The following is a 13,270-nucleotide window of genomic DNA, read 5'->3' as shown; positions in this document are numbered from 1 at the left end:
TCTTTCTGTTTTCCCACAGAGCACATTGGTGGTGATTCTGTAGTTTTTGTTGAGACAGGAAGGGATAAAAATACATTGGGAAAGAAAGGGGTAGACATGTTTTCCCACTGCATTCCGCTCAAGGTGCTTCCCCCCAAAATAACTTGGGAACCATGGTATGTATAGAGGGAGGGAAAAGAGACTTCAGAAAACACGGCAAATGAGCGCGAGAGGGAAAAAAAAAAGAGTGCAACTTGCTCCCAGAGACTGCAGAACATTAAAAAAGGAGAGACGGAATCCAGGGGTGTCCCATTATTCAGCCCATCCTCCCGCCTCGTCGCCTCCTCCCCGGACGTCGTCATCCTCATCTGCCTCACCGTCGCCTTCATCTCGTCCTTCATGGGTATCTTCCAATTCTCCCTCTTCAACATCATCGTCTCCTCCCCCTTGCCCTCCTCCATCATGCACATCGGGCACAAGCAGTGCTGTCATGCATTTGGCCAAATACCATCTTGGGTGACCCGTGCGGAGTCATCTGCCCCTGCATGAGGCACGTCTCTTCCTGCTGGCGGGCTGCTGCCTTGGACTTGAACGTTTCTTGTCAGATCCTTTCCAGATTTCCATTTGATTTCAGTGGACTTTGAAGATGGATCGCCACTCTCATTCAGATGAAATTCTTTGGAGAGAACTTTATTTTCAAACTAAGGGTTTTCACCAAAATATATACTTTTTTTTTTAAAGATTTTATTTATTTATTTGACAGACAGAGATCCCATGTAGGCAGAGAGGCAGGCAGAGAGAGAGGGGAAAGCAGAGAGCCCGATGCGGGGCTCGATCCCAGGACTCTGGGATCACGACCTGAGCCGAAGGCAGAGGCTTTAACCCACTGAGCCACCCAGGCGCCCCTATATACTTTTTTTTAAAAAGTATATTCTGCACCCTGATTAAATATCTTCAAATCCGGTCACTTCAACTCTTGTCAAATAACGCAGGGCCTCTTCGTCCCCCTCCCCAAGCAGAGCCAACACTTGTGAATGGCTGACAAGTGTGGTTACCCCCAAATTTGGAATTTTGGCCATAAAGTCCGACCTCTTCCGAAGAAAAGGTTGGTGGAGTTTGCTTTATTTCTGTTCCGCTTTCAAAATCTCCTCGCTGGCCTGTTCTTTTAAATCTACCTGTTTCCATTTGTACTTCATCAATCTGTTCAAATTGCTTCTTGCTGTTCCTTTTCTCCCTTCAACACGTGCTGAGAGGCGGCCTTCTCCTCCGGCTTGGGGGCAAGGGGCACTCTCCGTTTCTCCGGTTGAGGCGGGAGCAAAGACTGGCGTTCGGGGGCCGTGCTGTGAGGAAGTCCATGAGGCGAGAGCGGATGCGCACCTGGGAGAAGCTCTGATCGCTCTCTGCCTTTTCCTTTTCTGGGGATTTGTTCATTCCAACAGCACTTTTCAAAGCATTGGCGTGAGGTTGTTCATAACACCCATTATTTGAAATCATGACCGCATCTGCAGCTGCGCGTCATTTTCCATTCATGATACGGCTCCTCGGTGCCCTTCCTCGTGTCCTGACGAGGTGTGTCTGTGTCATGATCCTGCCGGCGAAGCTCCCACCTCAGCCAGGCAGTTCTGCTACCCCCCCCCCGGCTCCGTCGATCATGTCACCATGCTGGGGACAACGCCATCCTGTAGACAGTGATGCGGACATCATGTCTACGCCCGTGTCTGAAGTGGGAACGACACAAAGACCCAAATACAAGTGGGTGAGCTCTATTCCGAATTTAAGGAAAAGTGGGTTTTCTCTCAACTGAAGCAGGACTTTTTCATGTATTTCTTTCTAATTGAAGTTCACAACCATATAGCTCGTTAGTTCTCATGAGGAGTGCCATATCTAGCATTTCCTGGAGGTGTCGCTGGGACACGACCCAGGTGTCACTCACATAAGTCATAAAGAAATGGCAGATTTTTAGCCCTTGGAAAAGTAACATCCCTTATACCTATGGAAGAAATTTATCTAAACACGCCTTTCTCTGCAGCCTGTCCTCAGATTATGCTGAGTGAAATAAGTCAGGCAGAGAAGGCCAATTAGCACATGGTTTCACTTAGCATGGAGGACAAGGGGAGATGGGGAGGAGAAGTGAAGGCAGGGAACTCGGAGGGGGAGACGAACCATACGAGACTGGACTCTGAGAAACAAACTGAGGGTTTTACAGGGGAGGGGTTGGGGGCTTGGGAGAGCCTGGTGGTGGGTGTTAGGAAGGGCACATATTGCAAGGAGCACTGGGTGTTATATGTAAACAATGAGTCTTGGAACACTGCGTGATGTACTCTATGGTGACGGACACGACACAATAATAATGAAAAGACGGTTGTTTCCACAGTTTGGAGGTTTCCCCCATGGTCACTCACCTCTGGGTAGCTGCCATGAGGGCAGAGCCTTAGCCCTTGGCAAGTCCCAGTCGTGGAGGTGAAGGTCCTTGAGTCTCTAGCCGTCCTTCCCAAGAGGGTGGCTGCTGACTGGGAAGCTGACTGTGGGTTGCCGCGACTGAGCTGGCTTCTGGGTTCTTGTCTGTCAAAGTCTGGGGGGCCACTTGAGATTTCTGGTCCCCTGGTCCATCTTGGTAAGTTTCTCTTGTCTTTCATGGTGAGAGACTGAAAGTCCTGTTTCTGGCAGTTGTGACTGTGTTCCAGGATACAAAGCTGACCGGGCTCCTGTAGCGTGTTTGTCTTCCAGTTTAGAAACAGCGAGCCTGGGTGAGCTGTCCAGTCTCCCAGAGTGAAGTGACACACCAGTCGCTCTTTCTTTGCTTCCTGTCTGGGGCCAGAGTCATTGTGCCCAAGGGTTAGCAGTTTCTGCAGGGGAGGGCGGGTGGGGGCCGGACAGGAGCCCTCCCTGGGGACTCGGGCGCTGTCTACACTTAGCTTCTAGCTCTAGCTGCAGAACTGGTTCTGCCTGTTTTCTGTGGTCTTTGCCTTGAGCTCTGCTCCCTGGAGTCCAGGAGAGCAGGGCATGTGGTCCCTGGGGGAGTTCGGGGCACCTGTGACATCTGGGGCATGGCTATTGTGGGTCTGGGAGGGAAACAAGTGGAGTCCCAGCCAGCTCATGAGCCCAACCTCCACCCAGGCTCCGTGAGGCTGGTTCTGACTGCTTTTTCTTCATTTCTCCCCCTTAAAAGAACCAGGGGAATTTCAGGAAAATACACAAGTGGGCTAAGGCAGGATGCCAGGAGAAGCTGTGGACACCAGCATGACGTCAGAACCTTTCCACTGATTCCTAGCTTACCCTCCGCACACCCCAACAAATTCCCAACTTTATATAGTGCCCCCATGAAACGGGGCAGCTCCTGCACCTGCCAGTCTGCATGCACCCAGGGGTTCCTGAGCCAATGGGCTCAGCCCTCCGGGGAGACACTGAAACTTGGTGCCCAACAAAGATCCCCAATTCAGACACAGTCGCAGTGGAGGCACTTCTGTCCCCACCGGAGGCCTCCTTGACAGTCTCCTGCATGTGGGAGGGTTTGAGGATACTCTTGGGGGGATGAAGGACAGGTTTTGCTCTGTATGCATGTCAGTGGGAGGAATTTCCCTGAAAGGTATCGTTGCTCACTTCTGGACGAAATGAACAAATGAGGACCACAGGAATTCCTTTTTCCATTGATTTCAAAGACATTTGAAGACTGGAGGAAAACCTTTTTAAAATTTAAACCCACACCTCTGATGTGAAAGTACCAGCTCCTTAAGGTTAGGAAACAAGAAACCAGACTGGGTTGGAGCCCAGGCAGGTTTCCTGAGCAAGAATCTCACCGCCAGTTCCCTCACAGCTCAGAGGGCTGTCCCCAGGATCAGGTGACAGGCTCTACAGGCCCAGGCCCCCCTCACACCCTGGGCAGGCGTGGTGCCAGTGCTGTAAGACCACCTCAAGTAGCCCGACTTCTCTTTCACCTCGAGGAGAGGGAACCACAGGAGAGCTACTAGGTCAAGGGTGGTGGATTAGGGTGGTTCAGGGAGGCTACAGCCAGGCTTCAAGGTCATCGGGATGGTCCTGGAATAGAGAGAGCAGGGAGGGCACTGTATTCGATTTCTTTTTCTTTTAAGATTTTATTTATTTATTTGACATTCAGAGATCACAAGTAGGCAGAGAGGCAGGCAGAGAGAGAGAGGGAAGCAGGCTCCCTGCTGAGCAGAGAGCCTGATGTGGAGCTCGATCCCAGGACCCTGAGATCATGACCTGAGCTGAAGGCAGAGGCTTTAACCACTGAGCCACCCAGGCGCCCCTGTATTCTATTTCTTTAAGAAGGTCCAGGTGCACCTGGGTGACTCGGTCAGTTAGACATCTGCCTTTGGCTCACGTCATGATCTCGGGGTCCTGGGTTCGAGTCCTTCATTGGGGTTCTGGTCAGCAGGGAGTCTGCTTCTCCCTCTCCCTCTGCCGTTCTCCCTGCTCATGGGTTCTCTATCTCTCTCTCTCCCTCTTTCTGTCTCTGAAATGAACTATTAAAATCTTTTAAAAAAGAAAAGAAGGAACCAAATTGAAGGCCATCTAAGTGGCTCAGTTGGTGCAGTGACGAGCTCTTGATGTCGGCTCAGGCCATGGTTCAGGGTGGTGAGATGCGAGTCTCATGCCAGGCTCCCCGCTCAGTGCAGAGTCTGCTTGTCCCTCTCCCTCTACTCCTCCCCCTGTTCCCTCTCTCTTAAATAAATAAATAAATATATATATATATATATATATATATATATTTATATATATATATATATTTTTTTTTTAAAGGGCCCAAATTGTATATACTCCAGTCCCCGTCCAACATGGATCTGTCCTCTGGTACGCCTGTTCCAATATTCAAATAAGTTAAAGATATTGATCTTATGGGGGCAATATCATATCCTGGTTTCTTCAATGAACAAAGGTAATTTCCAAATGCTCAAAAAGGAAAACAGAAAAATTAATTAATTAACTAATTAAGTCATTGAATTTGTGGTTATCATACTCTAATAAGTAAAGATAAAATATGTATGAATAACCATATAAAACCAACTATGCTATTAGTAAAAGTCTGAACTGTAGTCATATTTCCTCAGTACACTCTTTCTCTCTATAAAGCAGGTTTTGGATAAGAGAAAATGAAAACTGTTTTTTTTTTTTTTAATTGCCAGGATGTCCTGGTTGCTAAGTTACAGGATAAGGAACAAGGAAACACACATTGCTATCAGGCCAAACATTAACAGTTGTGGAGAAGCTTCGGGAGCCTCCTCCTGTATTAAACACTCTTCCTAGTATTTCAAGGGCCTTAACAACGTAAGAGACAAATGGGGAAGTGGCCTCAAGCCTGACAGAAAACGGAAGACAGAGTTTCCCCTCCCCAAGCGCCTTCGTGGGGCCAATAGATGGCTGCCACAGGCTCCACCAGTCACGGGATCCTCTGGCCATGTAAGTGGGGCACTGGGTAGCTTCGCGTGGCTAAGGCCCTGGTCATTCCACTCACCTCCAGATGACATGACCTCTCATTATTTGTGATTAAAAGTTTTGGACCCCACTTATGAAGTCCTCGCTTTAGCTGTACAACTTGGTAAAATAAAGCCAAGAAAACCATCTAAAACTCCCAAGCTCCTTCAATACTTCTCAAGGTAAACCCTTGAATAATTTTGTTAATTTTCATTTAAAAGATGGTTCTATCTTCTCCCCGATCTTATTACAGTATAAAATATCACGTGAACACTACATTTGGGTTTTTGCAAGATTTGAGTTGTATTTATTATTCATTTCTTACAAGATGCTTTATTAAGTGGAACTTTCTAAACTCATGATACTTATGCTGTACACCAGATAAGTCATCACTTCTTACACTAAGTAGCTGTAGTTACATGAGTGTAATAGCAGGAAGTGTGTCATCCCACAACGTCACTCTGCTTTGTATAGTGAGTACTCCTTTATTCACCAACTGCGATTGTATTGCTCTTCAACGTCAGCCTACTTATCGTTTCTTAATCCATTGACTAGGCGACCTTGGGTGAATAATAAATTGAGGCGGCTAGCAATTAATCTCTACCTGTACAATCTCAAAAGGAATTACAATTAATACAGAGAACAGAGAAGTACTCAATGAGTTTTACTTCTATATTGTTGTCTGTGTATAAACTCCATTGGCCCTCATACCACTCAAACTCATGAAGTCGCTCTGGTATAATTATTGTTTTGTGCCATGCCTGGTTGTTTTAATTACATTTTTAAAACTTAAAGTCTTAAAGCTTCCAATAGTATTGCCATCCGTACATCTTTACTGTGACAGCACATAAGTGTACATTTTCATAATACATATAAATATGTATTAAGTCAATAAATGTTTTAAAGACTTATGTATAATAGAGTAGAGAGGTCTGGGTCTTTAAGTAATCACCAGTTTTTCCGCACTGGTATTCTAGCCAGAGGGTAGAGGTTTTTCTCACCCTAGTAGGAATGGACAGCTCAAAATTCTGTTCAGAGGTGCTTCTCTGCCTCCCCTTAGCACGGTTACTTCACAACAGAGGTCAATTATAAGAAAATAAGCAAGCCAGCAAAACAAGTAGCAAAAGCTCTTTCTTAGAGCAGGAGCTAAAATTCCTACCGGTTATCATGTTACTTTGTCCTGTGGGTTGTTATCAAATATTGTGACTCTGGTTACACTGTCAAGGCCATGGGCATTTCTACTTCTAGGACACCTATGTTCTTATCAAGCAACTGACCATTCTCTTCTCACAACTCTCTTTGTTGGTTTTTTTTTTTTATTAATTTATTTCCCCCCTCCCCCCTCCCTCCTCCCCTCCAGCAACCCTCAGTTTGTTTCCTGAGATTAAGAGTCTTTTATGGTTTCTCTCCCTCTCTGGTTTTGTCTTGTTTCATCTTTTCCTCTCATTCCCTCTGATCCTCTGCTTGGACACAACTCTCTTTGACGTGGGCTTTTTCCAAGATCAGTCCTCAAATTAATAATGCTGACGAGAGTTGTCTCCATGCCACGGCCTTGCTAGATGGAGGCTTTGTTGTGCCAAGGGTTACTCCTTTGCTGGCTTGGGTGACACCCTGTGCGGTGCATATGAGTAACGGGCAGTGTGGGGAATAACGAGGCATGATCCCAGTGTGCTGGGGTTATTACAAACAACTCGATGGGATTATATAAAAGCTACATTTATTAAAATTTAATTTAAATATGTTAAATTATTAAATTAAAATATTAAATTAATTAAAATGAACTTAAATATGTTCTGGTAGAAAGGAATAAAATACTGATACATGGTACATTGCAGACGAATCTCAAAAGCATGATGCAGAAATCATCAAAAAGTGAGTCAACAGGTAAATGAGTAAATAAAATGCAGTCTGGCCGTGCAACTGGATGTTATCCAGCTGAAACACGGAATGGCGTTCAGACACCTGCTACAACATGAATGAACCCGGACAATATTCTGCTGAGTGAGAGAAGCCAGACATAAAAGGTCACATTTTACACGATTCCATTGCTCTGAAATGCCCAGAATAGGCAAATCCACGGAGCCAGAAAGCACATTATGGTTGCTAGGGGCTGGGGGCGGGGAAGCAGGGAATGGCAAGTAACTACTAACGGGTGCGGGGTTTCTGTTTGGAACAAAGAAAATGTTCTGGAATTAGTGATAATTTTACATTGTGAATGTACCAAATACCACTGAACTGTATGTTTTAAGATGGTTAATTTTACATTAGATGAATTTCACATCAATGAGAAAACACTTGGGACACCTGCGTGGTAGAGTCAGTCAAGCCCTGGTTTAGGTGAGGTCATGGTCTCAGGGTCATAAGATCAAGCCCTGTGTCAGGCTCTAAGATCAGCACGGAGTCTGCTTAGGATTTTTCTCTGTCAGGACACCTGGGTGGCTCAGTGGGTTAAGTGTCTGCCTTCGGTTCAGCTCATGATCCTAGGGTCCTGGGATCGAGTCCTGCATTGGGCTCCTTGCTCAGTGAGGAGCCTGCTTCTTTCTCTGCCTCTGCCTGCCTCTGCCTGCCACTCTGCCTACTTGTTCACGCTGTCTCTGTCTGAAGATAAATAAATAAAATCTTTTAAAAAATAAAAAATAAATTAAAAAAAATATTTTCTCTCTCTCTCCATCTGCCTCTCCCACTCATTCTCTCTCTCAAATAAATAAATCATAAAAAAAGAAAAGAAAAGAAAAACACTTAAAACCTGTTTTGGTACTCATATAACTTCTTAGAATGAATTTTTAAATGCACTTATTTTTACACAAGAGCTAATACGAGCAGTCTTGGCACAATGACTTTTATACCTTTTCTGAGATTATACTATATGATATGGTTTAAAATTCCCTTGTTTATTAGCAGCTTTAGTGACACATGAAATGGACAGATTGTCAGGCTCGAGGTGGTTGGAGACAAATGGCCCAGCAGGCTAGTGTCATGGTTTATCAAGGGGTGACAACACAGACACCAACACTCAGGAAGGCAATGCTGCTTTCAGAGGCTCTACCAGAGACCTCAGTGCCAACCGTTCAACAACTTCTTTTGGGACCTTAGGTTTTCTCTTAGATGTGGGGACTGCTTCCCAAGACGGCCACCTCTGTCGCCCCCGCTGTGGGCTCCCTGTTGCAGTACGGCGTGAGCACCCCGCTTCTCGGCCAAAGGTGGAGTCTACTTCCCTTTCTCTTGCCCAGGCCTGGCCTGGCGACTCGCTCTAACAAAACGTGGCACAAGTGACACCGGGTGACTTCCAGAAGAGGCTTCGCCCTTCCTGTGTTTTCCCTCTCGGAAGTCAGTACCGGCACGGGAAGAAGTGTGAGCTGTCGCACTCGGGAGGCCAGAAGGAGAAGCCGTAGAAGATGAGCTGCCACACGATGAGAACCGTACGGCAGCCGGCGCCAATCGCCAGACTCGAGACTGGGGCCATCTCAGAGGTTCCAGCCTCCTCGGCTCTGCTCCCAGCTGAATGAAGTCGCAGGAGGGACCCCGACCAACACGGTGCAGAGCAAAGAACCGGCCTCCCCGCCCCGCCCCCCTCCCCAGGTCGGTCAGCACATAAACCTGCAAGAAATCACAAATGATTGTTATTTTAGACCACAGGGTTTTGGGGTGGCTTGTCCGTGGAAACACTTGAGATCCAGACCAAATCACGGAATACATGTGAGCTCCTGAGAACTGCCCAAAAGTTCTTGAAAAACGTGCCTGAAAAGCTTGCAGAGGAGTAAAGCTGAGGATGGCTAGGACCAATTCCAACCAGAAGCAGATGACTTCCTGGGGCAGGCGGCTGGCCCAGGACCAGTGGAGTAAGGCATAATTACAAAGGCCTTTCAGGGAACAAGTGAAACTGATGAGGGAGAGCCAGCTGTCATTATCTGTCCTAGAATATTTCTGGCATTGTCCTTAGTGCTCCATTTTCTAGTAGTCATAGACAACGCAATCTTTTCTTCTCGCTCTTTCTCTTTTTCTCCATTTCAAAGGTTATGCTTGTGCGGACTGGCCTGGGCGGCCCACTAACATCAGGATCACGCTAGATTTCATGGAGCCACCACTGGAGAGAGAAGTATTACAATGCAGAAAACATGTAAGAAAACTTGAGGGCAGGGACCACGGATCGAGCTTCAGATGCTTGCGTAACGCAGGGATTCAAAAGCTCACACCTGTCTTTTGAGAGAAGAATTTGTGCCAAGAGCATATTCCCCTTGCCTTGTATTCATTCGAATTTGTCTTGGCATTCTGACCCTGCACCCCCCAAATTCATGTAATTCTCACATGCAAAATACATGCATTCCATCCCGACAGCCCCAAAGGTCTTTATGAGCTCCAGCATTGACTCCAAAGTCCAAAGTGCAAAGTCTCATCTAAACATTGTATAAATCAGAAATGGGTAAGAGGTCTGAGTCACCCTGAGGTGGATTCCTCTCCAGCTGTGAACCTTTAAATCAAACAAGTTCTGTACTTCCAGAATACAGTGGTAGCACAGGCAGAGGATAAACACTTCCGATCCCAAAAGGAGAAATTGGCAAGAAAGGGCTGCAGGATGGCGGGCAAACAACAGCAAATCTGAAGTTGTTGGATCTTCTAAGATTTAGTTAATTTATTTGTGAGACAGAGCAAGAGAGCACAAGCAAGAGGCAGAGGGAGAGGGAGAAGCAGACTCCCCACTGAGTGGCGAGCCTGATGCGTCCCTGTCCCCACGGCTTTGCTGGGCATGGCCCACATGGCAACCCATGCTTTGGGCGGGGGTCGTTTGGCCCAATGCCCCCCACCCCCGGCTTTGACACCGAAGAGGTAGCAGCAAAGATCTCTGAATAGGCTTTGGGGTCCTTCCTTTGTCCGGAAAAATAGCTCTCCAGCTGCACCCCCCAGCCTGCCTTCCTGTCTGCCCAGCTCCTTCCCCTCCAGCTCCAGCCGGCAGTTCGCCTGCTGCGGGGGCTGACGAAGCCTGGGCTCTCGCACCCACACTAGGCTCCTCACCAGAGGCCCTGAGTGTTCTCTTCCTGATATGCTTATTTGTGTCCTGCAATACGGCCAGGCCCCAGGCCGAGAATCTTCCGAGGTTTCAAGTTCTGCTTCCCTTTGGATTAACCATTCCATCTTACCCATTTCTTCTCTAATTGTGCCGTCAGCGCTCAAGACAAGCCAAGCAGCACCTTCACTCTCTGCCGACATTCCCTCAAGCGAGTGCACAACCCCAGTACTCACAGGACAGCACCACAGGAACACAGTTCACTGGCGCCTGGGGGGCTCAGTGGGTTAAGCCTCTGCCTTCAGCTCAGGTCATGATCCCAGGGTCCTGGGATGGAGTCCCGCATCGGGCTCTCTGCTCCGCAGGGAGCCTGCTTCCTCCTCTCTCTCTCTGCCTGCCTCTCTGCCTACTTGTGAGCTCTGTCTGTCAAATAAATAAATAAAATCTTGAAAAAACAAAACAATTCAGCCAAGTTCCTGGCCATTTCCTGAAGCTGGCCTTTCCAACAGCTTCCCAAAGCATGTCCTCATTTCTGTGCTACTTTCCACCAACACCCGGCTCGGGACCCCCACAGGCGCTCTGAGAAGGTTCTCTGTCCAGTTCTCTTCTGTAACTTCTGGAACCTCATCAGAATCCCCCGTGAAGGGCCCTTCATGGCAACGTAGCTTTTTTCCAGATCATGCTTCCAGACGCCAGCCGCTTGCCATGATCGACTTCCGAAGCTGTTTCAACACCCTTAGGGATCTGTGAGACCAGGACCCCAGAAATCAGTTGCTTACGGGGCGACAGGTCGGAAGTCCGAGACAAGGGGGCCAGTGAGGTGGGATGAGGGCCCTCTCCTGGGTCACAGACTTCTCAGTGTGCCCTCACCGGGCACCCTCTTCTAAGGGTACAGTCTCGTTCTCCAGGGCTCCGCCTTCATGACCTAATTACTTCCCAGGGGCCTCACATCCTAAAGCCAGCACACTGAGCATTGTGATCTCAACGTAAGGGGGGGGCACAAACGTTCAGACCATAGCAGAATTATGAGACATGTATAACGAACGTCAGGTGCGGTACCAAGTGAAAGGAGAACTTGACCAAGGCCATTGTATCATCCCTAAGCATCGTAGTGCTGGCCACATGCTGTGCCTTTCCCCGATGGCCACTGGGTTTCGAGCTAAGTGCGTTGGTCAATCAGAGTCGATCCTCTTGCTTGCTAGACTATAAGCGGAGAGATCGATTTCATGAGCACAACCTCACCAGGAATGTCACTTGCAAAAGTAAAGCTTAAGTAATCAGACTTGGACACCCAGGCTTATAGACCAAGGTGTGGACGGACCGCACAGAAAATGGCCTCGGGCTCCGCAACAATGACGCGGAGAGTTGCCACAAGAGAGAGCAGCCAGCAAGCCGCTCCACCGGAGAGGGAGGGATGCGGCCAGTCAGACCCGTCGGGGTCAAGCTTTTCGTCCTTGGTTCCAACTCAGAGGCAGCAAAACCATTTCTAGAACAATGGAAAGGAAACATGTCTTGCCGTGCTGTGGAAAAAAGGCAGGACAGATAAAGAACACACGGCAACAGATAAAGGGAGTACACACACGCTGCAAGCAAGGGGCCTGAGCAGCAGGACCCACTACTGGTAAAATGGATTCACCCGGGGCTTCTATTTGGAATATCTTTCCGTATCAGGGGCGGCCAAAGGGAACCATATCGTCCAGGTACATCTTATTGATAATGTTAACTGCATGTATATCGTGTAAGCCTTTGTTCAATTCCCACTGTCTGTGGGAATGAAAATAAGAAACCAATTAACTGGACCACAAATTGAATTCATGATCTTAGTACAAAACAGAAAAAGACAACAGAGGCAACAAGGATGGACTAACGCACCTACAAATGGTCCCAGTGGTACATTTGATGCGCACTTCACCACAATCTAAAAGTCAGTTAGAAAAAAAAAAGATAAGGAAATCGCTTTCTGAGTTCAGGTAGGAGTAGGAAGGCAGCAGAAAATCCGAACTCCCCCGCTTCGAAAGGACCAGGGCCGCCCTGCCACAGCCGCGCCCCCGCCCCGTCTACTGAACGCGGGAAGCCCAATCGGCAACCGGGGACCTGTAGGACCAGAGGCCACTACTAGACTCAAGTGAAATTCTGCGCGCCGCGGGCCCCCGGGACGCCCCCAGCAGGATCTACTCTTGCAGGACGCGGCCCGACCCTGCGCGGGGACAGCCGGGGACAGACGTGGGAAGGAGCCGGGCTGAGGCGGGCGCGGGTGCAAGTTCGGCCGAGGCGGAAACGGAAGCGGCCCGGGCGCTGCGCGGCGCCATCCCGCGGGGCGAGGCGCTCGGCGACGCCAGCAGAGGGCGCCCGAGAGCTGGAGCGAGGCCGGGGTGGCCCCTCACGCCCGCCGGGCTCCCCCACCCCCCAGCCCGAGCCGCCTGTTGGGAAAACAAGTCTCTCCAAGCCCAGATCCACTTGGCGCTCGGGAGGCAGTCAGACCGCGCACAGACTCCGTTCCTTCCAGGAAGCCTTTCTGAGGCTCAGTTGATCCCAGGAGGGTATATTGGCCGGGGGACTCTCCCCAAGCTGGCTCCCGTGCCCCTTTGCCGTTCGCCCACGGGTTCTAGGCCAACGGAGATGCTCCAGGCTCACCTTGACCCTCTTTGGACAGACAATCCTGGAACGTGTGAACACCATGAATAACCTCTACCTGCGGATTTGTTCCCCAGCCCCCCAGGCTCCACACCCGGCGTGGGGCCCAGCGTGGGGCTTGAATTCACTGCCCGGAGATCAAGATCTGAGCTGAGACCGAGAGTCAGGAGCTCAACTGCCAGAGCCACTCAGGCACCCCCATATACGCGTGGATTTAAACCT

The 13,270-nt window shown here is 48.9% G+C and overlaps 1 pseudogene; it reads right to left on the bottom strand.

Moving 5' to 3' along the window:
- Window positions 1-209: 209 nt before the first annotated feature.
- Window positions 210-8,875, bottom strand: LOC101674058 (annotated as a pseudogene).
- Between the last annotated feature and the right edge of the window lie 4,395 nt (window positions 8,876-13,270).

Source organism: Mustela putorius, unplaced genomic scaffold (assembly GCF_011764305.1).
Source record: "Mustela putorius furo isolate JIRA1106 unplaced genomic scaffold, ASM1176430v1.1 tig00003899_pilon_pilon_pilon, whole genome shotgun sequence".
Classification (NCBI taxonomy): domain Eukaryota; kingdom Metazoa; phylum Chordata; class Mammalia; order Carnivora; family Mustelidae; genus Mustela; species Mustela putorius.
Note: the sequence above shows the minus strand (reverse complement) of the source record. Positions and strands in the feature narration are given on the sequence as shown.